Source organism: Varanus komodoensis, unplaced genomic scaffold, assembly GCF_004798865.1.
Source record: "Varanus komodoensis strain SLA01 unplaced genomic scaffold, ASM479886v1 scaffold8, whole genome shotgun sequence".
Taxonomy (NCBI): domain Eukaryota; kingdom Metazoa; phylum Chordata; class Lepidosauria; order Squamata; family Varanidae; genus Varanus; species Varanus komodoensis.
In genome coordinates, this window is record NW_025336481.1 from 19908209 (window position 1) to 19926436 (window position 18228).

The following is an 18228-nucleotide window of genomic DNA, read 5'->3' on the forward strand; positions in this document are numbered from 1 at the left end:
GTCCAGCAAGCAAATGGCAACCAATGCAAGTCTTTCAAGATAGATGTAGTATGAATTCAGTACTGTGTATTGGTTAGTGGCCTTTTTTGTACAGTGTGTAAGAGGGGTCCCTTTATGCATTCCAACATCTGCAATGCCATCATGCAAAGGCTGATCCTGGGTTAGTCAAGATCCCTCTTGCAAGGAGGAGCCCTATATGTGCATGTTATGTATATTGCTCCTGAACATGCTGAAGGCATGGGTATATGTTTACCAGGTGGAGTAGTACCAGTTTGCCTGTGTGGCCTTGCAATTCCTTTGCTTTAAATATGTGCTTGGGTTCATCTGAATCCCCTTAATATCTTTTGGCTAGGTGAATGTGGTAACTTGCAGCTCATGTAGTGGGTATGAGTCCAAAACAAAGTTGAAGTGAGTTTGGTTACTGAAGTCAGAACCAACAGGACAAAGAGAAGTCTGATGACTCAAGTTGCCCCATCACTCTTAGAATCGCAGCCAGTTAACAGGGACCTCTCATACAGTCAGCTCCAATGAGCAAGTGATGGGCTCTGAAAATATTTTTGCCCTCAGCTGTGAGGCAAAATATGTTTGCTTTTGCTGATGGGAGCATGTCTAAAGAAGGAAGAGCTAAGACATGGACAGAAATGTTTGGGCTGGGAGAAAATTAAGTCAGTATGAGAGGGAGCAGAGATGATGCTTGTCAACAAATTATATCATAAACTATCTTTAATCAAGATGACACATGCCAAGCAATACTTTATGCATTTAATGGATATATCCTGTGAAAATACTTTAAATAGAGACATTTCAAAGCAGCTTACACTGATTGAAACAACCAAATGATTAACAGTAATTAAAAATAATCACTGATATAGCTTCCACAATAATATGAATTGCATGAGAATTTGGGTATTATCCTCCTGCACCACCCACCTTCTCCCCTGAATGCTCTTTGTGGGGACTTGGCTTCTATCCTAGTGGACATCAAGCAAGCTGGTGTCAAGGCACTGAGAACATAGAAAGATAGGTAGTCAAATACTACCTTTTCCACTTATATTGGATAAAACAGATTTGGTTGCTATTCTTAGTTAACAATTTGCTTATGCCTAGATTAGATTAGTTTATTTACTAGGATAGTTGTTGATCATGTTCTTTTAAACATTTGGGGGAGAGTTTGTATTTCTTCCTGTTGGGGAATTATAGCTGGGGAATGAATGGTTAACAGTGCCTTAGCTTTTAAATTACTTCTAATTGCCCCAATTTCTGCAACTGTGGCTTGTGGGGGACACAAAATTTAACTAGGTGGTACACCAATAATTAAAATAGGAACAGAAATAGACCCTGAGCCAATTAAGAGAGGATATTCATCACTAATCCTCATCTGCAATCAACAAGAAGCAATAAACAGACAGGGCTTGAAAACAAGAAACATTTCCTAAAGGTACAGGAACTATGAAATGCCTCAAGACTGCTTTGTCTGCCCTTGCACTGAAATCACCTTTTACTCTTTTAAATCACCACAAATCAAGTCTGAAAAAACATGCTAGGAGAGAAACGCTAGTCCAAACAGGATTAATAAGCATACAACAACCATGGCTTCATATTATTATTTGCTCCTGAAAGATAAAATATGGTTTGTTACCACAGACAGGTTCAGACAAATCCCAGTTTTGCAAACCACAGCCTGGCTTAGATGTGAATGTGGCTACTGACATTGTGGATTTCTTCACATTACCATGCACAGAGTGTTTCAACAAAGAATATTACACTGTACGGAGGAAGAAATGCTTCACATTCAAGTTATATTACAAAAAAGAAGAGGCACTTGAGATCATATCACAAATAAATGTTGGGCACTGCAGTACAGCAAAAAGTTTCCAAAGATCAGTCTATGGTTTATAGACTACAGCAAAGCCTTTGACTGTGTGAATCACAAGAAGTCCTGAAAGAAATGAGTGTGCCTCAGCACTTGATTTTCTTGATGTATCACCTATATCATGGACAGTAGGCTACTGTTAACACAGAAGATCAAGAAACTAAATGGTTTCCTATAGGGAAATGTGTCAGACAAAGGTGTATTTCATCTTCCTGTCTGTTCAATTTGTATATAATACATATAATTTTAAAAAAGCTAGACTAGGATCAGAGGTAGCAGGAGTTAAAAATGGTGGAAGATGGGACAATTATTTAAGATATGCAGATGACACTGTATTGCTGGCAGAAAGCAACAATGAATTGAAACCGCTCCAGATGAAAGTGAAAAAAAGAAAGTGCAAAAGCAGGATAGCAACTGAATATTCAGGAAACAAAAATCATGACTACAGAGGACCTACACAACTTTAGGGTTAACAATGGAAAAAATTGAAATTTGGAAAATTTTTACAGATCTTGGTTAAATCATCAATTCAAAATGAGACTAGAGTCAGGAAATTAAAAATCTGCGACTTGGAAGGGCAACAGTGAAGGAACTAGAAAAGATCATCAAGTGCAAGTGCATTTTACTGGAGACCAAGGACAAAATAATCCACACCACTGTATTCCTGAATTGTATGGGTGTGAATGATGGGCAGTGAATAAGGTTGACAGGAAGAAAATTCCTGTGTTGAAAACATGGTGCTGGAGAAATGCTTTGTTGAATACCCTGGGCTGATAGAACGACAAACAAATGGGTTGTAGACTTTCCCGAGAAGCAAAAATGGCAAAACTGAAACTGAAGGGCACATTATGAGAAGGCAAGACTCCTTGAAAAGAAAATCATGCTAGGGATAGTCAAAGGCAGAAGATGGGGAGGAAGACTAAGTGTGAGATGTACTGATTCCACATCCTCCAATTTGTGTGTGCTGAGTGGAGCTGTGAAAGATAGGACACTTTGGAGGGCATTTCTTCATATGGTCAACTTAAATCAGAGATGACATGATGGTGCATAACAACAGCAATGTAATATCTCCATATTACAATTAGGGAAATGTGAGCGAGCCCTGCAATGTAACTGACTCTTAATATTGCTGGTCAGAGGTAGGACTGAGATTTTCCAATCAAAAAATTCTCCATACAGAACACTCCTCAAGGTGCAGCAAAGGATAATCTAACTCAGTTTCAGGAACACACACACAAAATTAGCTCAGTTCAAATCCAGGGCTCAGTTGTATGTAAAAGCATTCTAGTCTGTTTATTTATTCATTAATTATCCCTTCCCCAATGAAAAAAGTCTCATTACTTTTGTTAACCACCCAGAAAGCCTCTGCTATTGGGTGGTATAAAGTGAAACAAACAAATGCAGCTAGTACACATCTGGCCAGAATTATCTTCATAAAGGCCTTTTTTCACAAAAAGGAGCAGAAGACCCTTGAATTTTATTAAACTTGAAGTTTTATGGAAGGGATAAGCAGTTTTACCTATCTGGTTTAATTAGAAACTCCTGAGCTTATATAAATTTGCATTACCATTTTTAGTCTTCTACTGGTTGCAACAGAAGACTCTTTTTGGTGTCAAAAATGGTGATGAATTAAACAGTACTGATTACTTCACCCTTCGGAAGGTGAACTTGATGAAGCCAGTGGTATAAACATTAAAGCAAAGAAAATTTCACACAGCCTAGCAGAACCGAGCAAATCTATCAAATCATATTATGATCTTACATTCTATTATGAATGACTGCTTGGGTGCCATTTTGGTAATTTATTTTGTGCCTGTGAGTGACACATAGCTAACTTATCCTGGAGGAGAAAATTCTATGACTACCATCATTCACTAGTATCTTTCCATTTTGATATATGTAATCCCATGAGTCCCAGTGCAGATGTGACTTTTCTAGAGCTTTTACTTCTGGGAGAGGACCACCATCCAGGCTTGTGCACTCTCCTCCTCCTCCTTTCTGTCACACAAATTCCCTCACCTTTTTTTTCCAGCATTAACCATGGTCTAGTGTTACATCTGCACTTAGGGTTAACAGTAACCCTGATTAGCTTTCACCCAGATTTAAAAACTAGCTTCAAACTCGGTGTTAAAAATGAACCAGCGCTAATGCAGATGCAACCATATAGCACATGGAAGGCTCAAAAGGAATGGGCAGGGTGCCTTTTGTGTAGCAGTAAGGGGACAGGAGCAGGCAAGAATGCATGGGGCTCCTCATCTTTTAATCTCAGTTAAGAGATGAAGAAACATTGTGCCTACAACCAGGCTACTGTTTCTGAACTACATTTGTACTATTTCTGTATAAAGTCTTTACTACTGAACCTGTTCTGGATATGGAGGTCTCACCTTTGGAGGAACAATACAAATGAGGCTCATTTCACGCACCTACTTCTTAATAGCCAAACTTAGGGGGCGGGCTTAGGAGGGAAGGTTTTTAGGTCAGGCAGTGCTCAACAGCCTTCTTTATTAACTAAATTCTCAGTGCTGGCTGTTAAAACTTCTCCATCCGTTTGTGTGCCTGATCACCAAAAAAAAAAAAGAGAGAGAGAGAGAGAGAGAGAGAGAGAGTGCATTTGATTTTGCTATCAAAGGGGGAAAGGTTACACTTTAACAAACTTAGTTAATGTACACCAAGTAAAACAAGGGACTCTTGTGCGGTGGTGTTGCTCCCTGGGCCTTTCACAGAAGTATAGGTTGTTCACAAGAGCATAAACGAGGAACAACACACCAGAGAAAAGAGACACTGTGCATGTGGCTGCTTCAGAGGCTTTTGCACACCACCCGAAAGCCTAGTTTTGCACACGGCTCTAGCAAATCTGTTGACTGAAAGAAGGAAAGGGGGAGGGGAAAGGCTCCTGTTGCTGCGAAGCTGTCAGAGGCGGCTTACTTGTGTTACTGGGGGAGGTTGAGATGCACGTTCAAAGCACACTGTGTCAGTTTGGGCAGCAGTTTCGGAGAGGCGTGGTCACAAATGACTTCAGCCTTTTTCCTAGGGGGTGGGGTTATATTCAGGTTGTCTGCAGTGGGGGAAGGGCTGAGGAACCACTACTGCACTTCGTATGATCAGCTGCAAGTCTCTAGAATATGTCTTTCTCTTGGTTTTTGTACTGTTTGCTCAGTGAAAGGAACAGATAGGATGCCATAAATTGATTTGAAAAATGCTGTTTAGAGTACCTCCTCATGATGAGATCTGTAGCTGGGAACCCATGCCTGCTGTCCCCCACCCCTTTAAGGGTGCATACATACCCAGAATAAATTTGTAGATGAGACTGTTCACATAACAGGTACAGCAAGTACATGCACGTCCCCAGCAGCAATACTGCAAAATGCATTTACTATGAAATATATACTCTTCCACAAGGGCTGTGCAGAGTGCCCTGGTGATGGAACTTTTTTCTACCCAGTTCAATCTGGAGAAACCATATATGTTCCTTGTCTTAGCAAAGAAGGACCTCGAATGGGATGTAAGGATGACTGTGCTTAATGCTGCAGTCTGGGTGGTATAATAAAAATGTGAACAAAACCCAAGCATCATGGCAGCATGGCAGCATGAAGAAAGACTGCTGTACTAGCAGCAACCTTTTCCAGATGTGGGGAAAATCTGTTTTCCAGTACAGAATTGGGCAGAGTTGGGCAATAGAAGAGATATTACTAGTTTTACCTCATCAATGAATATCTATGCAACTGGTGTTGGAAAGTAGATAGCTAAAACAGAGTTAGAACCAAACTGTAGCATAGCAGAATAGACCAGTTCTCTTTGCCTCATAGAAGGCGCTGCCATAACCACACCACTTAACACTCTAGGGACATAGGAAGCTGCATTGTACCAAGCATCTAGCTGGTAGCAACTGTCCAGGGACTCAGACAAGAATCTTTGCACATGACTACAACTGCATAAATTAACCTTAGAATCATGCCTTTGAAAATCCCATTATACACCAGCATATGTATACTTAATGCACAAGTACATATTTTTGACATTCCAGATTCTACTGTTATATAAACAACTGTTACAAACTGTTATAACAAAATGTGACAATAATCCCACCATGTGATACAAAGATTCTTTAATCTAATAGCAGTCTCATGGTGGGGGGTTTTTATTATGCCTACAGCATGCAAGTAGATGAGGTTTAATTGTTACCTTGACAGCAGCAATGCTGCAAATCCCCCTCCCTAAAACACACATGCACACACACTGCTATAAGCCTTTGGAAATAGCTCCCATTGGTGCAAATGAGAACTTTCCCCTAGGGAATGCGGGGGGGGGGGGATTTTGTAGGGATCACAGCTGGAGAGGGAAGGTTTAAATCTCCCCTTTCTATATGTTGTGGTCCCAGTGAAAATGGGGCCACATGGAATTGTTTTAAAAGCACACTTTCTAATAACATGGTTGCAACACATGCACCATTAAATAATATTTTTTAAAAATCTGTTTTCAATCACTTTGCCAAATATGGAATTGGAACCTCTTAAAAATACTAACCTGTGTTTTATAAAAGCAGTAAAAGTGTAGATTGCACCAGGAACAAATCTTGTGCACAAGTTTCAGGGAGATTATTTGAAGTGATGAAAGAACAACACAGTTGAGTAACACCTGCTTACTTTAACAGGGTTTTGGACTGGATTTACCTCCATTGTGCTGTGGCTTAAATAAGATTCATAATACAGAAATGGGTGGCAGCGGCAGAACATGCCCTTCTTCTAATTGGTCATAATCTAGCTGGATCCCCTCACAAGAGTAGTTGAGGAAAACAAGAACCATTTGTCTCAGTAACTTGGTCACATGATGGGAAAAATGCATGGATCCAGTGCTCTCTGGCCTATTTATATAAATACCCTCAGAGAAACAATGTAGTCACTTGAAAGCCATAAGATATGAATGGTGCACAAAATATGCACATTTTCGTGTGTGACTTTTGACAGTAATTTCTTTTTAAAAAGAGGTGGGTGGGGGTTAATTTTACAAAGCTTGTTTTCTTTCGAATAGCACATGGCTCATTTTGAAACCCTTGCACAGCCAGCCTCTTGCTGCTGAGTTCCTTTCTCCCCTTCGAATGGTACACACAGCTTAGAGTCATGAATGACTCATCATATAAATATGCACTGTGGGAAGAGGGGAAGGAGTGCCAGCATTGTGCATGGGAAGTTTTCACATGTTTGAGCAATGCACATTTTGAGCACTATTTCTGTGCAAGAAAAAGCTTTCCATATGTAAGCTCCAAAGTGATTTTGGCAGAGAATTACATTTTGTTTCTTTCAGTTAAATGAAAATGTGCTCCCTGACCTTCTTACTGTTAAAGAAATAAACATCTGTCTCCATGTTCCATTGAACTACTTGTAAGCCCTCTCCCATTTACAATGTGTCATTAGAGACCACAGTTTATGCGTAAAATGTGTGAACAAATTATTTGTTGCTTCTTGGTATCATACATTCAAACACCATAGATTTAGACTCTTTTCACTGTTTGTATCTATGAAACAAAACAGCATAAAATTCATTAAATGAGCTGGACACCAACAACATGTTTCTATATTAATGTACAGTCCCTCTTGTTATTACTATTCCATAACGTTGTTACTCATCTACATGTGTACAGTTTCAGAAACAATTAGGTAGATCATGAAGTAACAAACGGAGTAGCAAAAAAGCAAAAGCACATCCAGCAGCAAAATAAGAGCGTTGAATCAAGTACAGATGTTTCAGCCAGAGTTCATTTAAGCGTAGGAGATCTAGCTGAATGTTCCTGCAGAACAACCCCAGAGGGGGAGAACATAACACGAAGTCTTGGCATTTCCTTTGCAGCAGGGTTTCTCCTCCCCACGTCCTCCTGCTGCCGGTCAAGCAGCTTGCCGCAGCAGGAGGCACAGCATATCGATTCCTCTCCTTGCTCGCAGGCGCAGTGGAAGCGGCGACTTGGTCCCCATCCCCCAGCCCTGGAGAAAAGGAACAGGACTACCGCCTCGGTATAAAGGCTGCTGCCAGGCCTGGCTTTCCACGCTAAAAGTTGGGAAAGGGTGTCTGGTAAAATGTGCACGATATGAAGGCAGCCATTTTGGGCAAACTATCATCCATGTTGAGAGGAATGCCTATGACTGTGCAATCCATTTTTCTGGGACTCACAGTTCACGTTTTCCCCTAAAGGTATATCAGCTAGCTTTAAAGCTCAATTGCTTAAAATGCCATGTCAGTCGCAGAACTTATTACAGGTGTCATAAAAATGATCATTATGACACAGGGATGCAGTGGCCATAAGACAAATTCTATTCATTTCCATATGCAACCAAGGTACACCCTTTTACTCACTCTTTATCTGCTCCTCTGCTGCCAAGTTTCTTCTTAGACTCTTGGACCTACCTACCTCAGCTCTTGGATGCTCCTGAACTCTGTCCAGTGTGAGCCTCTGCAGGCCTAAATAATACAGATGAAGCTTGTTTTGAAGAGAACATACTTTTAATAGATAACTATACATATAGGGTATACTATAGGTCAAAGATTCAAAAGGAAAGGCTTCTGTAACAATTTAAGCAGCTACTGGGAGTTGGCTGAACACTACAGCTTGGGGAGGAGAGGAGGGAATCTACAGTATTAAAAATGCTGCCCTTTTTGCTCTCTCTTCTACCACATTGTTTTCCTTCCTGCCAGCTGCTTCCCACCCCTCAAAGGAAAAAGCAGTCTGGATTGATTCCGAATGCACAAAATCCTCTCATTTATTGGTTAGGTGTCTTCTTGGATGGGACCATTCCTTATGAACTAGTTTAATTAGCTAGTTCTTTATTTTAAACTTTTGTTGCCACTGTTGTTGCTGTTATAATTACGTTGTTGCCAGTTTGGCTTCTACAAATACTTTAGGTAATTCAGATTCTGTTAAGTATTTGTAGGGAAGTTGAGACGGAAGTCCCATTTTTGGATTAAAGTTCAGGTCTAGAGGAACTTCTTGCTGAAGCAGAAATAAAGATCTTGGCAATCTCCCTTTATACCCTTCTCCGGTTCATTTTTGTGCACTAGCAAAGTGCAGTGACCAAAAAATAAAATAAAAATAGGTCCCATGGCTTAGCTGAAGTGCTTAAAGTCTGACAGAACCCTTGCTGCTGTTTGCACTGGTGATAGGATGGGTTAAAAATACATTTGCATGCGCATGGTGGTGGACAGCTGAAGTGCTAATGGTCCTTACCAGATCCTCACAAACACCATATGAGTGAAAGTGAGTGAAAGTAAGCCAAAGGGCCTGTGCCTCTTGCCTTATGTAGGTGAGTACTGAGCCAATATTGCTAATCCATCAACACTGCTTCAATTCAAAAAAGGCCAGCTCAAAAAAGCTCTCCATTCCCCAATGTAAAATATGAGAGAGGAAGTGCAGAAAGGAAACTGTCAGGACCACCCCCTCCTGGAACAAATTATCCTACCACCTTCTGCCCTGGCCACTTTTGTGCTGGCAGGGCATTGGATGCTATGGTGTCTCTGCTTTCTCGGTGACTAATTCTATGTTTCATGGCTATCTGTGCTTTGAAATCTTTTTGTTTTTATGCATATTATAAACTAAATTAAGTGCACTTTTCACATTTGGCATAGTTCTTGACTCCTATCCTTGCCTTATCTCTATAAAGGAATACAAATGTTGCGCTGACTAGAAAAGCATATTTGTTTTTATAAATGAGTTTCTTGTGCTATCATGTGTTAATATTTGCAAATAACGCAGCTCAGCCTAAAAATCAATGCAACATTTATGGCTTTAACCACACACAAACCTAACATGTAGGATTAATTATTTAGGTGTGAAAATATTCTAAAGCAGATGCTGAAACTTACATTGTAAGGCTCCAATAAATAAATGCACATGGTGCAGCAGAAGCTGCCCGTGTGAAGTCATTTTGAGAAAGTTCAACTTTTTCCAAGCAGCTGTGTGGCAAATGGAGAGCTGGAAGAACTGAATCCCACATTGCCCCCTCTCCCTTGAATGACTGGCAAGATTCCTAGTTTTTCGAAAGGGTTGGGCCACTACAGTTGCAGTTGCTGGGTTGGGCTGGGGAATCACCCATGCAAGTTCCACTTGCAGGCATGATTTCCCATCCAGCTGGAGATTCACACATGGGAAATGACTTTTCCCAGGGCTTCTTAACTTGACTTATGTGGAATTCTTTGGCTCAAGAAAGTTTTTTGGTGCTGTTGCTTTTGTTTACTGAAGATTTTTAAAAAGGTGTTAATCTACAGATGACTACACATTTTCATTGCTTTTAGTAAATGTTTCTTCAGACAGTATAAATTTAACAACACAATCCTGCGCATATTTAATCAAAAGTAAGTCTCACTCTTTTCAATGGTGCTTATTCCCTAATAAGTTTATTTAGAATTCCAGCCCCAAAACCAGAATTTTTGTTCACGCTCAATTATTGGTATGTTGTTATACTGACCTTGACCTTCAATAAAAAGACCCCATTCAGCTGACCTGCATAGGATGCTGCAGATGAACAGTGGGAGGAGACTTCAGAATGTGATAACTGACTGATAACTGGCAGGGCAGGGCAGTTTGAAGTGACAGTTGGAAAGACAGACTTAACATTAGAAAGCTGAAGCATATTAACTTTACTGGAATTAACTTTTAAAAACCTACGCCTGTTATATGGAGATACTAGATAATCAATGCAATAATATGATTGATTCCAAAGAACAAAAATAGCAAGGTGTTATATCATAGAATAGTAGAGTTGGAAGGGGCCAGAAAGCCATCAGGGTCAATGCCCTGCTGGTGCAGGATGCCAGTTACACCATCCTACTCAGGTAATTGTCTAGCGTTTGAATGTCTCTAGTGTGGAAGAGCACACAACTTCCCCAGGTAATAGGATCCATTGTGTATTCCTCTGACAGTGAGGAAATTCTTCCTGGAGTCTAGTCTGGTTTTTTTAAGTGATGCACTCTGGAATGAATGAGAAGAGATCTTGTCCTTCCTCTTTGAGACAGCCTTTCAGGTACCTGTAGAGTGCTATTATATTACCTCTCATTCTCTCTGATGTACAAATCAATCTGTATAACTTTCATTGGTTAAATCATGGAATCATTGACACATAACCTGAGAATCCCCCCCCCTTTTTTTTTTAGAAATCAGCATGTATACATCCTTGAAATGTAGCTGACACTAACCAGGCACCAGTCCAGAAAGCTAGCTGGCACTTGACAGATTACAGCAGCTCAAACAAAGGGCAATTCACTCCAGCCCACCCCATCCTTCTCCTCTTCTGTGTAATAGCACCCTCTCCTTCAGTGCATCTTCTTTGGTATGTAAGTGGGAAAGATCACACCATTGTAACTTCTTTACTTCTGTAACTTATTGGGAAGTGTTAACTGTGTTATGTGTAACCTTTAGTCATCAATGTATAAAAAGACCAACTGAGGACTCCTCAGGTGTGCCATCTGGAAAGATTCCTTGGTAGCCCATTCTTCTCAAGAATAAATCCTTTAAAAGAAAGCCTTTCCCCTGTTGCGTATTTTGGGTATACACACACCAGGACACGGACCTTTTGGTCAACATCTCTATATAATTTATTGGGCTAATTATTGTTGATACAGCAGCTTTGAAGTTAATATAAAATGTTTCATGAAGCAGAGTGTGAATATAGTCATGCATGTATTATCTAGAAGAGTTTACAAAGTAGATTATGAATACAAATGTTTTAGTTACTTCAGATTACTAGTGGCTTGATGAAAAAAATCTCTTCTTTTCAAATACTTTGTTGCATTGTTGTTTAAAGGTCAGCATTTGGTTTAGTGTCCTTTCTTATTAGTTTATATATGGAAACACAGTTATAAATTGTTAACTCAAGTTTCACAGCTCAGCTTTTCCATACTTCAAAATGCAGTGTCTCCATACTTCCATACTTCAAAATGCGGGGCCAACCACTGAGAAAAATACATCCAGATTTGTTTTCCATGTGGAACATTATTTTGCTAGTCTAGCTACAGTTAAAAAGGAGGGAGATGGAGAGTCATCTGAATGTGAGAAAAAGATACGGCTGGTCAAAACTGGGGACAGAGAGCAGGATCCAGCTACTGGAAACAAAGCCCTGTGAAAGAACTGGGCATATTTATTTATGAGAAGAGAAGACTAAAGAGATAACTGATAGCTCTCTTCAAGTACTTCAAAGGTTATCACAAAGAAGAAAGCTAGAATCTCTTTTGATCATCCCAGAGTGCAGATCACTGAATAACAGGGTCAAGTTACAGGAAGCTGGGTTCCACCTGAACATCAGGGAGAACTTCCTGATTGTTAGAATACTACTACAATGGAACCAATAAGCTAGAGAGGGTGTGAGCAATCCCAACTAGTATAGGCATTCAGGATGCAACTGGACAGCCATCTGAGGGATGGTTTAATGTGGAGTCCTGCACTAAGCAGGGGGTTGGATACACTCAGCCTCTAACCCCTTCCAGCTCTACTGTTCTATGATTTGTTACAGGGAGTACCTCAAATGAGTACTTGGAAATAGGAAGAACTTGTGGCAAGGAGATGGGAGCTATGCTGTCTAGATGAAGAGAAAGAGATTTGGAATTCCACCGGGATGAAGATGCAGGAAGAAGTAGGCTTTGAGGCAAGGTCACTAAATGAATGGCACAAAGTAGGCAGTGAGCTAAAATGAAGAGATTTGTGGGAGGAGGTAAAAAGCTCAGGGAAAAGGCAGCCAGTAAGACTGATCAGCAGCCTAAAGTAATTAATCACAAAAGGTCCAAAGATATACAAGGGACCTTTTGTGATTAATGTTATTGGCAAAAAGGGAAAAAAAGTTGAAAACATGGAAGAATGTCATTTGTGGAATCAACAAAAGGAAGATTCTAAATTTCAGATACTTAGCTACAATTATATGCATATTTAGAAAAAAGCCATACAGCTCCAAACATTCCCCAGCCAGTTTATTTATTTATTCAGGGCATTTTTCTGTCTAGCCATGCTTTGGATTGCACCCTAAATAGATCTAACTAACCCAATTCTTTGTATAATTGCTAAATATTTGTTATTTATTATATTTTCATTTTTATAAACTGCCTCATTCTCATAGGCTCTGGGAGGTTAACCAGAGATTCAAAACAACAGTAATTAAAATTTAAACTAAACACTCATGTAATACATTGAAATGATTAAATAATCAAATATATTATGCAAAATGTTTTCTATCCTTTATTTATTGGATCTGAATGGATTTAGGATTGAATTCAAGACTCAGCACTTAAGAAACATTGAAAACGTCATGCTTTACCAGCTTGGTATAAGTCATTGTAGCAAACAGAAATATGAAATTTTGCACAACTGTTTTCATAGTGAACCAAGCCAAACTATTTGTAAACATCATGCACTGTGATATTAATAGGAGGTACTAGGAAGTCATTCAGGGCTATTAGAAAGATTATTTGTAATGGGCTTCTCATTCATAGTACCACCACTGGGTAACTTGAGTATCTCACATTATCTCACATTATCAGGTTCATTTATATATACGTATATTTGTAGTATCAATGAAAAGTTGTATTTCAAAGCTAATATAATTGTTTGGTACTTTTTTCTAGGAGCCAGAAAACTTGACATCTGAAATTAAAATAAATCACAGGAGGCACGTTATCTATATGAACTATAACCTTTCCAACAGTCAACTATTTATATTCGTCTGAATAAGTCTTCAATATCAGTTAACCATACTTCTAAAAATATTTGATAGGTTTCTTTGCTCTGAATAATGGTTTTAGCTTTTCAAAATAACTTGTCTTATTTTGTGAAATGATACATAGTTATATCTGTTCCCCTTTCATCTTCTTTATAAAGCCTACTGGAATTGTTGCTCATAGTGAAGGCTGAGGTAGAAGGAGCCTTTATTCATCTAAATGCAGCATTCTGTGCATTTACCCAGGAATATATTCTTCACTGGCTTCTGTGAGGGCTACTTGTAAATAAGTGTGCACAGGACTGCAGCTGCAGACCTCAGAAGCAGCCAGAGATAACTGATGGTATAAGAGGGCAGACTTTGGGTTGCAGAATCTACTTTGTTTTTTTTTTTTTTTTTGCTTTTACTAGAATCCCAAAATTCACCAACTAGAACATGGGGTAAAAGATTTACACTTCAAATTAAAAGAATTCCAAGACTGGGAATTTATTTTGAGTATCAGAACTGAATAGCACTCAGAGTCCATCCACATTAAAAGCTCAGTTTCGGTAGTATAATTAAAAAAGCAGTGCTCATCATGATTTTGTTGGTACTAAAGAGTTGGGAGTCAGAAATATTTGCCAATTTATTGCAATACTACAAGTAAATCTAGATCTACCTTCTGCTCACAATTGATGTATGGCAGCAAAGGCCATCCCTTTTTACCCAAAATTTTCTAATGACATATGGATGAGGAGCTCCCTATGGAGAAGAATATCCCTGGCTTTCATAGAATCATACAACAGTAGAATTGGTGCAGAACACTAAGTTGCACCATCCCATTCAGATGACTGTCCAGATGCTTTTTGAATGTCTCCAGTGATGGAAAGCCCACACCTTCCCCAGGCTTTACCTCAGACAGCATTTCCATTGAGGAGCAATCACATTTTCTGAAAACTCAGCTGTAAATATTTGTTTTTAGGAATATGAGTACAGGTGTTCTCCAGGTTATGAATATGTACTTTCATGTATGTATGTACTAACAAATGGTCTGCCATAAAGCCTATTAATTTAAAAAACTGTGGCAAATTGTCATTACCACAGAGAGCGAGGAAGCAAAAGGGGAGAGAGGGAAGGCTTCCAGAGCATCACCAAAGAGAGGAGGCAAAAGGAGAAAAGGAGGTCTCTGAAACATGCGTTCCTGTCCCATCCATCCAGAGAGGGAAATCTCTTTGGCATTTCTTTGCTGCAAGGAGACGGTACTGGTGAGTTTGGATAGAGGGGGCTAGAGATATTTATGTTTTTTCCACTTTCATGGTATTCCTGTGCCCCTAAGCCCTGTGAATGGAGGGCTGAGTTCACATGATCTGACTTACATACAAATTTGACTTAGACAAATTTCCATTTTCTCAAGAATGGAACTCCCTCGGGACTACCTGTATTTCACTATCATTACCATTCAAATGAGTATAATTGGCACTTATTGGCAAGTGCTTGTGACATCACTGATGATTAGGTCTTCTCATGCCATTTTGGAAACTTCAAAGATTAATAATATTCAAATTTGTATTTCTTGGTATAGAAGTTGGACACTTTCTGCAGTGTTATTTCAACAGGACACTGTACTTGTCCCACTGAATATACCACCTGTATTTGAAAACCACTAAAAAAGGAATCCACCATCTTCTGAGTCAATCTGTGCTTTCTTACCATGTGAACTCATTAATTCAGGTCCTAACCTCTGTACCAGGGAATATTTCACTAAAGAATGGAATAGCACCATTACTTCTCTCAATCTGGACATTACATTGCTGTTGATAAACCTAGAATGGCATTAGTATTTTTCTGCTACATTGCACTGCTGACTCATTTTTAGTTTGTGGTTTACTAAAGTCTTACATGCTTTTCAGATAAACCACTATCAAGACAATATCAGTTATATGTGTTAATCAGCCCTATTTCTTACCTAAATGCAGAACTTTACATTTATCACTTTTTAATTCATGTTTAGTTTTGTTTCAGTTCTCCATCCTATTGAGATAATCTTGAATTCTTTTGGTAGTTTTATCAGCTACAAATTCACCTAATGTGACATCACCTGGTCTACATTTCACTAGCTCATCAGCTATATTTTAGGAGAGCTTGTCAAAAGCTTTACTGAAATCAAGATATACTACATTTGCAACATTCCCTTGATCTATTAAGCTAGCAACTCTATGAAAAAAAACTGAAATACACTTAGTCTGACATGACTTGTCACTGAGAAACAGATGCTTGCTCTTTGTAATAGCCACATTCTTTTCTAAATGCTCATGAAATGCTTAATAATCTGTTTTTGAACCTTGTCAGCTGTTAATTTCAGGCTGACAAATTGGTAGTTTACCTGTTTCTTATTTTTCTACTGCACTTTATTTCATTTTTTTCACACTGGTATGTTGTCCTTCCTCTAAGAGGCTCAGGGAAGGGGACATGACTTAACAGTATAATATCAATTCAGAGAACTGTACTGACATATTATTTTGGGGGTAAAGCATTGGTGCTTTCAGATGAGTTTATAGTGTTCCAATTAGAAAGTGTACTTCTTTTTATCCTTAATCTTTTTTTTCTGAAGTAAGAAAAAAGATGGATGAACCAGCAGGAAAATGGTTATGAGTGGAAGACATCATCTGGGCCCCACAGAAAATTTTGTGAACAAGGTGGAGTGATGGAGGTAGTCAATAGTGTTCTCCATAAGAAGCTTGTTATTTCTTAATAAGATAATGCTGTTATACTTGTAGTGGTTCTTCATTAAAGACCTTTATTCTCTTGCAGGATTGCATTTGGTTCTGGCTTGTCTACAGGCAGAAGCAAATCTGTAATGAGGAAAAGAAAATAAACCAACTGAACCAATGATTGATGGCATCTCATAACACAACAGGGATGAAATAATGGGTAAGAGGTATGCCGATTTTCCCTTTCTCTGCCTTCTAAATTTTCTGAAAAGAATTCTGCCTCCAGGTTGTTTGAGCCCATTTCCCCTAGTTAGGTTTGCAGATAAAAATGCTGGAAAACAATTTGCAGGTTTATGTGGTAGAAAGAGCAGGCACAGGAAGAGTTAATCCTAGGCCTTGACGCTCCCCCCCTCCCCTCATGCATTCATTTTACCTTTTCAAATGTGGTTGGGGAGCACAAATTTGTCAAGGTAACATGCAGTTCCACTCATATGTATTAAAACAAATCAGTATTCAGAATGGTTATACCTTGTTACTCTGTTATGTATTATTCAGTTAAAATTCTAGCCACATGCACACAACAATGTGAGCCTCTTATTAGAGGGATTTGTTTGTTTAAAATAAAGTTTGACCCTTGTTCTCTGGGGTCCATTTTGCTGGAAGCAATTTAGCCTTTCCATAGTTGTGGGCAATTATTAAAAACATTTTAAAGTTGAGAAGGTATCCAAATATATCAGAAGGAAAATTGAATATTTAATTATCTAGACAAAAATGTAACTTAATGCAATTACCTAGATCCAAATAATATGTTTGAAGAAAGATCGTGATTTTCTGGTTACCTGATTAGGGTGTGCATGCCCTTCTATTCGTGAATTGGCCTCTCTATGTAAAAGTATTTTACAGAGAAAGTCTGCCTTCAAAATACAATTGAAATCAACTATTTATGTATTAAGTCACAAGCTAACATTGAAAGGATGAATAAAACAAGCAGTACCTTAACTTTCTAGATAATTAACATTTATATACCCTGAAACATTTATAAAAAGTATTCATTTCAGCATCTAGTATCTGCAGCACATTAAAGTGTGCATATTTTGTACTGTCTTTATGTGTATGTCCATGGGGCTATGGATATACTTGTTTCTAAGCCTACTATTGCACACACATTTTTTGTGCATGAAGTAATATGACCTTTGTTCTGCACATGGGCATTCTGCCTGCTTCGGTGCTGTAAAAAATCCCACCCAGTCATGTTTAAACTCGTTACTTTGCTTCTATGAAGAGATGGGGAGTTGTGCTGCCTGCGTGTGTTCACACATGTCTGCATGCAGATCATGTTTCGCAATTGTCCCTGGCCTCTTCTGTGAAATCTATCTGTGGCATGCTCTCTATTTTTGCTGCTAGTACAGCACGTTTCTATTGTGAATGCGTGTGAGACAAAGGAGGCTGCCCTCCCCCGTGATGTTTCCCACATTCACTCTGTGCTCACCGACAAGCTGGCACCCCTCCCCCACACTTCGGTTCTATACCAGCTGCTCTCAGTGAAAACCGATACTTGAGAGGCCTCTTTTCCCCCTAAACCAGTTCTAGCAGGCAGGTGGAGAGCAACAAAACCCAGCCTGGATTTCTGGCTGGAACAGCTCTGGTTCCTCTCCCTGCAGGCAAAAGCTCCAGCTCCAGGCAGCAACCCTGCCCACAGCTTCCTTGCAACTCTGCTGCTATTGGCATTTGCTCTGAGCTCTGGCTCCTGTAGCATATTTTAGCAGAGACTGCGTCTCCTGAATGTTCTGGGAGTGATCCACTCCAGAGATTCCAGTTAGCCCTGGTGCGGCAGAACCTCAGCCTAAACAACAGTTGAAGTCTCATTCCAGCTCAGCAACCAGTCTCAACCGGTTCAAACCGGCCCTGGCCAGCTAGATTGGCAGCTGAGCTTGAGCCGCCTCCTCTTTTCCTCCCCTGAATTTTCACTGCTCCACCCATA